The sequence below is a fragment of the Pteropus alecto genome, unplaced genomic scaffold (genome assembly GCF_000325575.1).
Source record: "Pteropus alecto unplaced genomic scaffold, ASM32557v1 scaffold23, whole genome shotgun sequence".
In the NCBI taxonomy this organism is placed as follows: Eukaryota; Metazoa; Chordata; class Mammalia; order Chiroptera; family Pteropodidae; genus Pteropus; species Pteropus alecto.
This window is the reverse complement of record NW_006435837.1, coordinates 1427143-1439428: the sequence shown is the minus strand read 5'-3', so window position 1 is coordinate 1439428 and position 12286 is coordinate 1427143. Positions and strand designations below refer to the sequence as shown.

Genomic DNA, 12286 nt, shown 5'->3' with positions numbered 1-12286 from the left:
TGGGCCAGGATGGGTTTTATCAGGGCCAGGACGAGGGTAAAGCAAAGGAGGTGCCCACAGTGCAACATTTAAGGAGGCATTCATTCTCAGGTGCAGACTCTGTATTTTTCCCTGGCTTGAGTCTTCTAGAGTGGGAAGTGTTGAGAGTGAGAGGTAAGGAAGGCAATTAATGTATATTGGGTCACTAGGAAAATAAGAATGATGGCAGAGAAGCTGTGGATCAGGTCACAGGTGTGCTCAGGTATTGTCCTAGGTTGAAGTTGGTGGGGAAGATATAAAAATCTCAGATGGTCGAGGAAATTCCACTTGCAGCATAGAAGCCCAGCTATGTGTCTGGGCCAGTAGATCCCCAACTTGGATACGTGTCAGAAACTAGGATTGGCTTCAGTCTGGGCTGTTGGCTCAGTTCATGAGCTATGCAAGGCAAGAAAGGAGCTGTCACCAGTTCTGTAGACACTCACTCCTTGGTCTATTGCTTCTTTGACTTGTTAGAACAAAATGGTTAAAATTCAAGAAGTAATGGGCCACTTTTAGAAAAGAACTGCCTTGCAGAACACACTTTGCTCTAATTGCAGCTGCCACAATTTACACACTGCATTGAGTAGTGGCAGGCAATTTCTGAAATGACAGGGACAGGCCATAGCCATACTTGCAAAACCTGGGTCAGTCCAACAATGATAATTTACAGGCTCTCACATCATCACCACCTTCAGTTATAAATGACAATGATGATGGTTTTTTAGATGGGGAGGGGAGGGAGTTGCTCAAACAGTGAAGTGGAAAAGTAATAAGGGTATGTGTTCCTTGGGCTAAGATGAGAACAGTTTTGAAGATATGATCTACATAGTAAACACTGAGGCCTCTCGATATTAAAGACATTCAAGACAAGTTTTCAATTCTTGGCTTGTTAGTCTCTGTGGAATAGCCTTACCTCTCTAGATTTGGAAACACAAGCCTTTCCAGGCTTGGGTAATTAATGAGAGCACAAGAGAGGCCATTTGGTTATATCTTCAGAAACTCTGCTTCTCATCAGAGGTGCAGACCCTACTTCTCCATCCTTTTTGGTATTTTCTTTATCCAGTCTGGGACTGTCCTGGCCTTTAGTTTACAATTTTCCTGCTAGTTCACCATTTAACACTTCTCAGTCTACCCTCTTGCGTGCGGTTCCATTGTAAGTAAATGCCCTTATTCTAGTTACACAATCAATCCCTTCTTTTTCTACTCCTCCTTGAAACTACAGCCATGCAGGTGCTGTTTATTATGACTACTCCTCTGAGACCCAGGACCTAGAGCTGGCTTGACCATTACACTTTTGCTGTCATTGGGAGACCACTCTTTCTATTAGGCTCACACCAATACGTCATTCCTGAGACTCCTTTCTTTGCATCATCATTTGCAGACCTCTTGGAGAATCATTGAGGACTCCACCCTTGGCACCTTGTCACTTTCTTCCTCTCTATCCAAGTGAGATCATTATACCAGATGATTTTAATGATGCATGGGTATGGCAGAGCCTGTTTCAAAGTTGTCTCTTTATAGCTCATGTATCACTGCTGAAATTTAGTATATTTGCCTCATATGTCAAATCCCCACAATTTTTAACTGGATAAAGTCTGACTCTAGGACTTAAGGAAACTTGGGTGGCCATCTTGTTTATAACTAATTCCCTGCTTACTGAAAATGCTTTCCAAACTTTAGAGAGAGAAATTCCACCATTCCCCTTAATGTATTACTCATGTGTTGATCTTGGTTACCTTCAGTGGTGGTCTCCTGAATTTGAGACCATGTCTCATCATTTTCTGTCCCCGATAGTACTCAGCACAGAGTAAATGCCTGTTGGTGTTAGTGTATTATACTTTGACACAATGGGAAATGGGCAGGTAGTTAGCATTTTCCTCTTAAAAATATATTTTTTTTAAGTTCTGAATGTGCAGGTCGCTGTCATCAGCTTGCAGGAATGTAGAGAAGATAGAAAATAGAGTTGATTTTGTCTTACCCAATTTTGAGCTCAAAAGAATCTGATGACTGCTAAGAAATAAAACCAACGGGAAACTTATGTATAATTTATTTGGTACCCGGTACCCACAGGAAACATCTGTTGTGATTTTATAAGCCTGTACAAATTCAAAACAAGATAAGTGAAGAAAATGTGTCTATTTAAAAGACAGCATAGCAGTCTTCTCTAAGCACATTAAGGAGGGAGATGTCTGCAGCTTTATTTGGTAAATGTATATAATCTCACAGGCAATACAGCTATTTTATTCATTTAATTAAAAATGGGAAATGTATTATAATGAAAAAAGTAAGCTGTGGAAAATGATGAACCACACTCCCTGGGTTCCTAACCTCTTTTTTTTAATTTTGTGTGGTTAAGCTTTCCTGGCAATTAAGATGTTTAAAACAATGGAACGAAAGTACAGAGTTATGGAATGGCTGGTTAATTTTTCTCATAAAGTTATTTTTTAAATCCCTTGCCAATTACTTGATAAGCAAAAACTTAAACATTGATGTTAACTACCTTTATTAGTGCTGACAGTAGTTTCCACTAATGATCAAGTTTGTTCTCTGCTCCATTTGCTGAGCTTTCTGAATTATTGATGGGTACGTGCTCTACTTTACCACAGATGGAAATACTTTGCAGACTGTTTTTCAAAAGATGTCACAAAATCCTCAATGTTCAGGCCAGCTTCCTACGTGCATCCATAAATATTGTGTTAAAAGAATCTACCTATCTACTAATCATTGGGCCTGTGAACAGTATATTTTAGTTAAAGACAGTATGATTCTGCATAAGAAGCTGCATCAGAACTGCCATAGAGTTCCTGCTTGTTCCTGAGTCATTGTGAATTTACTGGGCTAGTGAATTTACTTCCCTAGATTTCTCTTATCCATGAGTAAATTAAGATCATTAAAACAGATGTACCCCATTCTCCTTGAAATTTGATTATATAACCTGAGGCCAGCTAGATTCAGGCCTTAAATAAAAATGCCCCTAGCCCTGTCCAGGTGGATATGAGGTCAACTATAGGCCCAATTCTGGTTTGATACTCTAAAGATCATGAAACAATACTTCGTTTTAAGTCTCCATATGACTCCCCAGTGCCAACTCCATGCAGTACAAAGTGAGAGCCAGATAATTTACTAATTACTACTCTTCGACCAGTTATAAGAAGACCTATCAGCCTTTGAGTCATTGTGAAGGGAATAACACACCGGAGCAGCAGCCGGTGTCTGGGTGGTATAATAACCAACTCTTATATTCGTACAGGGCTTTGAGCTCTTTCAAGTATTTCACATGTATTTTCTCATTTTACCCAGAACAGAATGAGGGTAATGATGAAGATGGTCTGCAAGCACATTTTCAAGGAACACGAGTTGAGGTTTTCAATCTTAGGCAAAATGAAGGACTGCATTTTTCCTCAGGGATGAGATTGCATTTATGTTGTTCTTCCTGAATTTCATTAGCTTCTCACTCCCAACTTGAAAGAAGACTGTGAAAGGCAATGAAGACATTGAGAATGTGACAGCAAATGCTGAATGTAAAGTAGAAAAAATGAAAGTCTTTCCTTTGAATTTAAAGAAAATAATGGTCTTGGCACTCTAATCATAGGGGTTGATATTGAAACAACCTGCCGATTGTCAAAACCAGGAAAATTGCATGAATCTGAAACTTGAGGCCAGAACTGCTTAAAGATAGATTCAAGGATGTGGCCTGGTTGCTGAGATTGATTGAACAAATTTAGCAGGAGTAACTTAATTTTTTGTTCCCACTGTTCTTCAATAACGAAAGCTCCAAAACACTAAAAGACTATCAAAGCTTGAAGCAGATGGAAAAAGGAGATGCACCTTGAATTTTCCTTCAGACAGAGTTCTCAAATACCCTGGGAGATAGGCAGAGAAGGGTGTATTCCTGGGAGCATTGTAGGTTTGTCCATCACAAACCGCAGGGATCTCGCCTGCCTGACGATGGCAAGATTAACTGTTGCACTTAAAAAATGTAGTTTCATGATTTTTGTTATAAATATTATAAAAAGAGTAAATATACATGTATATGCATATGTATGTTTTTTCTTCCCTTTAAAGAAGTGGCAATGTGGGTTTTGGATTATGACTTTTTTTCGACCTGTTTCTATCAGGGTTGTTGGAACTTTGGAAAGCCTTCTGGTTCTCCTTTGGCTATAACAATATCTTACAGCTATTAAAAATAAGCTCTAGGCTGAGACTGGCTGGGGTATTAAAAAGCATAAACCCTATTTAAAAGTAGAGTAAATAAACTAAACAACTAGAAGGAAGGAACCATTTCTCATTAATTGACCTGATGTGTGTGTGCGGATCCACCTCACAATGGAAACATCACCAAGCAACTCGGTTTTTATCCTAAAGCTTCCCTATTTGAAAGCCAAATGGACCACACATTTGTGTATTCTCATGTTTCTTGCAGTGTGGTCATCAGCATTACCTGGAAACTTGTAAAAATGCAACTGTTCAGCCCCACCCCAGGCCTACTGAGTCAGAAACTGCAGGTGGAGCCCAGCAGCCTGTTTTAACAAGCTCTCCAGGAGATTCTGATGTAGGCTCAAGTATGGGAACTTACTGATGTTTGCTAATAGAATGGATCTCAACATTATCTGACCACTGGAATCACTGGGAGAACTTTAAATATTTGTGTCTGGTTCCCACCTCTGGGGATTCTAATTACATTGGTCTGGGGTATGGCCAGATCGCTGATTGTTTCGAAAGCTCGCCGGGGGATTATAATATTCAGACAAACTGGGTCCCACCCCCTATGCTAACATCAACCTACTCTCTTATAAGGAGCAATTTTCAGAAAAGAAAAGCAGTAGACATCATTGACAGAAGAACAAAGCAAAATGAGAATTTGGGGAGCAGCAGATAAAGTGAGTTACAATACAGAATGCTTTCTGCTCTAGCTACAGGCATCTGACTCAGTCTCCAGAACCTTTCAAGTGATGATTAATTCTCCAGGTAAGAACATTCTTCTTTTTGTGAGGAACAATCTTGCTCTTGTGGTTTTCACACTTCAAAGTTTCCGTTGGAAAGAAAGTTTCCTATGGGATTCTGACAGCTCACACACACACACACACACACACACACACACACACACACATATATATATACACACATATATACATATATGTATATACTGTTATGCTATGTGTATATATATATGTATATATATACATATATATATACACATAGCATAACAATTTTGAAAAGTTACTTTGCAACTAAAGAGAACTGGTGAAAAACCATCTGCATTGCCCTTGTTCTTTGAGACCTTTAAGCCTGCATTGATTGTATTTCACTGACTCTTACAGGTAGAAGGGGCATTAGGGGACCCAGGTACTACAGGGATACTCTCTCCTGTTTCTGTGGGTTGGTGGCCTCCACTGGAACTTTGCCAGGAAATTCACTGTATCATACTTGCAACAACCAGTTTTTAATAAGTTTTTTTTTTTTAAATTAACAAGTTCAAATCGAAATATTTCCTCTTAGAAGTTCTACCCATTCATCTCAGTTCTGTTTTACAGAACTACTCTTAAGAAGCAGGCTATTTAAAACCCTTTCCAGATCAAGGAAGGATATATAACTCAAAAGTCTGGTGGGGGTTTTGATAATTGGATAACAACTACTCATCATTTTCCCCATTGGTTTTGAGCCAACTGGAAATATGCTTCGACCACTTCCCTCTGAACTGGACAGACTTTATTGCAAGGAGGGCAGAGCAGCAATCTCTGTGAGTCTATTTACCACATTCTATGGGGCAGACAGAACTCCCCATCAGCTCTAAAAGAAAAATCCAGGGTCTACACATGCCTGAGCCTCTTTCTCCTCATCACTTATACAGAGAAGGGGATGGGTTGAAGAGGGAAATTCAGAGTTTCTTCCATAGTGGTCCCTCCTGGGGAGAAGATGTTACCAGACAGACCGGGTCATATTACTCAGTAGTTCCCAGCCAAAAGAAAACTCCAAGAAGATTTTATTGCAATGTTGCCAGCAGGAACACAAGGTTGGTGGGGGTTGAGGGGACAGTGTTACTACTCCAAAGTAGCATGTCCTTGACAAAGAATCAGATTCATCTTTATTTAGGGGAATCACACATAAGCATCAAGGTGAGCTTCATCATCACATGTATCCGTGGAGACAATCCTGCGCAGGTGCAGTTAGAAAGCATGCCTATACATTTATCTGATGTTCAAAAATGGTGGGAAAATCTCTGCTTTTAAGAGGAAATTTTAGTATTATAATGAGAATAGTTCATGAGGAGGTCAGTATAGAATCCTCCAGGCCCCAAGGCAGTTTGAGCCAGATTAGCACCCCACCCCCAATCATCCTGGGCTTCTCCCTGAAAAGACAGGTCTGGCAATCAGCAGTGTCAGGTATGGCATATACCTATGGAAGGAAGTTTTAGTCTCAGCATTTCTGTTAAACTCTCAGCAAATCACAGGATGTGGTTACACAAACTTTGTACCCTTTAGGGTAATCTAAGTGGGTTTACAGGTTAAACTAAGCAAAGTTATGAATTCTAAATAGAAGTCTATGCTAGGCTATCTGCAGGGCTGTATATATATAGGTTATGTTACAAAGAGAAAATCCTGGAGGTGTGTGGTCATAAGTTCCTATCCCTCAACACATATCAAGCCTTGTTAATATTTTTATGCTTCAAATAGTTCAACATAATTATTATTGGCCCTGTAAATGGTCTCTCTCTCTTTGAAAAATTAAAAATCCCATTTATACATCTATTCTATATGTGAGAAGATTTCCAGGCTCCTCACCATGCTGGTTATTCATATGTGGACATAAATCTCATTGTTACTGTTCCTCTTAAGGTGCGATGTTCAGAAGGGAAAGCGATTTTTAAAAAATTTTAGACACCTTTGATTAGTATTTTATGATCTTGTTTAATCTTCCTTACCCCAGTGACACAAAGATAGTCTCTTATGTTTTCTTTGAAATATTTTAAGGTACTGCATTTCACATTTAAGTCCTTATATTACGTGGAATTGATTTTTTTTAAACAAGGAAGAAATCCAATTTTCTTACATATGGATAACCAATTGTTCAAGACTCCAAACTTTACCCCAATTTCTAATAACTCTTCAGTCATGCCAGGTTTTCATTTAGGGATGAGTCTGTTTCTAGGCTCTCTGTTTTGTTACTGGGGTCAATTGGTGTCTTCCTTTGCCAAAACTACAATAGTTTGATTGCTATAATTTATAAAAAATGTTGATATCTGATATGAGTTCCCATGCCTTCTTTTTCTTCAGGAGTGTCTTGGCTATCATTGGTCTGTTGTTCTTCAATATAAATCTTAGAATTGACTTCTTAAATATCTTTTAAAATCTTGTTAGGATTTTTATTAAAATTTCATTAAATCTACAGATGAATTTGGTGAGGAGAGAGCCTTATGAAATACTCTTCTTATCTATGAATATATTTCCCCACTTAACTCTTTGTAAATGTCTTCTAATAGTTTTATTTTATAATTTTCTCATAAAGATCTAATATAACTTTTGTTTGATTTATTCCTGTGTGTCTCACAGTCTTTTGTTGCTATTTTAAGTGGTATATCTTTTGAAAACCTATATTTTCTGCTTTTTACTAGCGTATTTTAGTGCAGTTGCAATCTTGCTTAACTCTCTTATTAAGGCTAATTGTAGATTATTTTAGTTTTTCTACATAAACAATCATAGATCTCTCAGGTTTATTTCTTCCCTTTGAGTTCTTACAGCTTTTATTTATTTTTATTGTCTGATTGACTGACTAGGGCATCCAGGACAATATTGAATAGAAGTGGCGATAGAGAGCATTCTTTTCTTCATTGTTCCCAGTTTCAAAGGGGATTCTTTTAGTTTTCACAGTGTGATGTCTGCCATGTTTTTTCTTTTATGGCCCTTAGGAATCCAGCACTTGCTACCAGCTTCTTGCTGCTGGAGTCTCTAGGTGACCATTTCCATCACAGGTTGCTATAACATTTTCAGGTGTGAGACACAAGTCTTCTGTGTCTTCCAATTATGGAAAGTATACTTAAGCGTTCTGGGTAGAACTATGGAAGTTCTTCAGATTAGACTTGAGGTCAGAAGGTAGCACCACCTCAGTCCTCCCCCACAGGGGAAGTGGGAAGTCACAACTTGGCAGTAGCTTTCTTAGATGAAATATCTTCATTAAGTCTTATCCCATTTCCACATTCTGATTTTTCTTTATGTCCTTGATCTGCCTAAGAGTATCAAAGGTCATGGGACTGGTTATTAAATATTCCTTTGTAGATTATGTACCTGGGAGCTTCAGTTGCACACTCACCTTGGTATCTATTTCATTATTGGTGTCTCAATTAAAAATGAATAAGGAAGAATCCAACTGAACATGTAGTTATGCTTGTATATTTAGCTTAATGAAGCCTGGAATTCGGCAATAGTTATCCTGTTCCTGAAGAATATGAAGACTTTAGTAAGCTTTTACTTTCCTTACCCAATCCTGACTATCCTTCTGTTGTTCACTATTTTAATTACATCTTATTTTTAATATCATAAATTAGAAACTAGTTTTGCTTTATAGAGACAGTATTTGTTTACATTTACCCACAATTTACTATACTCTTGGATCACCGTTTCTTTTTGCATCTCGGACCTGCCTTCTGTGGTCATCTTCCTCCAACATGAAGTGCGTCCTTTAGAATTTCATTAATGAAAGTCTGTTGCTAGCATACTGTTTGTTTGTCCTGAGTGTCATGTTCCCTATGAGCCAAAACAACTGCAGCTCAAGACTGCCATTGGTGAGGATACAAGAGAGCAATTCATCCCTCAGCTTCTAGCTCCCATTGGTCTAAGTTTGACCAAGGTGTTAGCTCTCTTACACAAGCAGGTTGTGTCTAATGAAGTCATTGGGTGATATTAGTAGGGAGTTTCAGAAAGGAGGCAAGAGGTGCAATGCTCAGGTATTAAACGAGGCACTGTCAGGTTACTACTACCTTCAGGAGCATAGATTTCAATTGGTTGGAATCTATGCAGAGCTGGTTCTAACAGTGGCAGCTTATACAAGAGTCAGGTAAAGCAAAGGATATGAAGTGGTGCAAAATAAGTGGCCTATTTCATTGTGTGTTTTATTTCTCCCCTCCCTCCTTACTTCTCTCCTTTCTTCCATTTCTTTTGTGGCGAGTAATATTTGTAGAAACTGTGTCTGTGAGAATTATTTGAAACCAGAAAGAATTGTTTACGTTTTTGAGATTTTGGGATCTCTTCAAGTAAATCTCTGCCTGTGTTTTTTCAGTTCTTGGTAGTTGTGTTGTTTCTAGATGCAGTTTTGCACGAGTACCAGTTTACAGTTATACATTTTCAGGAGAGACCCTGCCACCACCACCAAAGAAAAACTAAGAAAGGCAAAATGACTTTATCATAATGCTACATGGGCTGGAAATTTCCCCCCTTTTCACAGTGAGTACAGCTCCTGAGGGACAAGGCATTATAAAGTAATCCACTATCCAACTTTTCTCTTTGCTTGGGCCCAGTCATTGTTCCTTTAAAAGTGAAAACTGTAGGCAGCCAAAGTTCTGCAGATAACCTCAGGGCAGCTGCTGGCATTAGCATTTTGTTCTTTCTCTGGATTCTTCCTTTTGCTTCTTTTTGGCTACTGAAGGCTTTTTTCATTTACTTGCCAGCTCATCCACCCATCCACTAATTCTGAGTATATGCCTATCTACTTGGTGCTTAGCTGTCTACCATGGATTGGAGGTATGCATGTGTAGAAAAATTTCCAGCCTCTCTAAGTATTCTATACCAGGAGTATTTTTGATGATATTATCTGCTCTGTTAAACCAAGATCAAATTGCTATTGAATTCTAAGTTGAACATAAAGGAGTTAATTATTTCTAATTCCTTTGCATTACCTGAAAATTGATAAGCATGTTCTTTATATCTTTCTATTGCTAAGGTCCTAGCATTTGTGTGTGTGTGTGTGTGTGTTAAGATCTCTTGGAAGCCCCTGCTGACATACTGTTCCTTAGAGCTCTGTTCTCATTAAGCCTGAGGTTCAGTACTGCCCAATTCCCTACATTCTGGCCTGACCCAGAAGACAAGTACATAGGCCCTTGTCATTTTTTTGTTTGGTTGTTTTCTTTTGTGGGGGTAGTTATGACATGATTTTTATTTTTTATTGTTGTAAAAAGTCTTTACCATTTCTAAGTGTACAGCTCAGTGGTGTTGAGTATATTCATAACCATCTACAACTGATCTCCAGAACTTTTTCATCTTCCTTAACTGAAACTGTCCCCATTAAACATCAGCTCCTCATTCTCCCCTCTCCCCAGCCCTTACAACCACTATTCTACTTTCTGTTTCTATGAATTTGACTACTCTAGGTACTTCATATAAGTGGAATCATATACTTTTTCGTACTTGGCTTAATCGGCCCTTGTTATTTAAAAACAAACACATAGGGATATGTCCTGGTTATCTTTTGCTGCATAAAAGATCAAGCTCAAAATTGTGGCTTAGAACAACAAATCATTTTATTATATTTTATAGTATGTGTTATCTTTCATGGTTCTAGGGGTTGACTGAGTTCAGCTGCGCAGTTCTCATTTGGGTTTTGTCATTCAATTGTAGTGGCTGGAGTTGGAGGTCAGCTCAAAGGTTTATTCAGTCACATGTTTTAACATTGAGGCTAGCTGTCGCCTGGAACTTCAGCTGAGTCATGGTTATAACACATGGCTGTGTAAGTGGTCTCTCCATGTAGCCTTGGCTTCCTTGTAGCATGGTTGTTGGATTCCAAGAGAGAACATCCCTATGTAGAGAATGAATTAGAAGCTATATTGTCTTTTTAGGTTCTAGTCTCAGATGTTATAACTCTGCTGCATTTTATTTGTTGCCAAGACTGGTTAATTCATTGGGAAAGGAATCGAACTCCATCTTTTTGAAGGATCAAAGAACTTGTGGATATATATTATAACCCACAGATTTAAGTAGACAAACATAGGAAGTTTCCATTTTTTTTCAAATTCTAATATTTTTTATTGCTATGATCATTGCTCTTTTTAAAAATTTTATCTTATTATTAGTTTCAAGTATACAGGACATTGGTTAGGCATTTATATAGTTTATAAATCGATCCCCCTAATTGCTCTTTTTCTCCTCTGGCTTTCCACCTATCCATTATATTACTGTTAACTGCATTCCCTATGCCATGATCCCCATCCCCGTGACCATCTATCAACTACTAATTTGTACTCCTTTAATCCTTCACCCAATTCTCCTTGCTCCCAAGCCTACCTCCCCTCTGGCCGTCATTGCTCTTTAATTTCTGATCCTTTTTGGTGAAAATATAAATGTGCATTTTCCCTTGCTTTGATTGCTCACTAGGTTTTACTCACAAAATCTTCTGACCCTACCTTTATGTATATTCAAGCCCTGAAGATGCATCAAACCCACAATAATCCTTATTGTGTCTTTCAAGGACTATTCAAATAACCTTTGTCTGGTTTCTCTGCTTCCAGTTTTACCTTCCTGTTATTCATTGATATATTTCTAAGCAGCACATCTGATCATGTCTCTCTCATGATTGAGAAGTCACTGGTGGCTCTTCATCTTCGACTGAATGTAGCACAAAAGGCCTCCACGATTGGCTCCTTAACTTCTTTCATGCCTCATCTAGCATTTTCCATTGTCCCTTTGTACTCTAGCAAGAGTAAACACCATGCCTTTTCACATCTCTGTGCCTTTGAGTATGTTATTTCCCTCTTAAATGTCCATCTCTAACTTGCCTGGCAGTCTCAAGCATTCTTAAAGTACATTCATGAATATATCAGTGTTTCTGTATCTGTAACACACATTTGTTCAGTCTACTTGCTAGACCTAAAGATCTTACCTTTTGTAACTCTCTAAGTTCAAATATGCTCAAATTCTCTGCTTCTTCTTGGTAGGGTGAAATAAATACATGAACTTTTCCCTTCTGACATTAGAAGCAGCACTTGTCAGCTCTGGGAAAGAGCTCAGCAATCTTTGAGATCCTCCCACTCCTCCAATTTTCAAAGGACAATGGTCAGTTTTTCTCAAGACCTGTCTTTCTTCACTTTCCTTTGGTGACAGTATTCACAGTCATAATTCCATCATCTCCAACTCTGAGAATATAGCTTTATACAATTTTCTTAAATACCAACTAGACTTCCCTGTAGAGATACACGTTAAAAGAAACAAGTAATTTAGCAATAAAAAAGAAATGCAGCATTATAAAATATAAATAGCATTACAGATGTAATACAGCATGCACA

At 38.3% G+C, this 12286-nt stretch overlaps 1 pseudogene; it reads left to right on the top strand.

Moving 5' to 3' along the window:
• Positions 1 to 12286, top strand: part of LOC102896179 — a 101760-nt pseudogene that overhangs the window by 72507 nt on the left and 16967 nt on the right.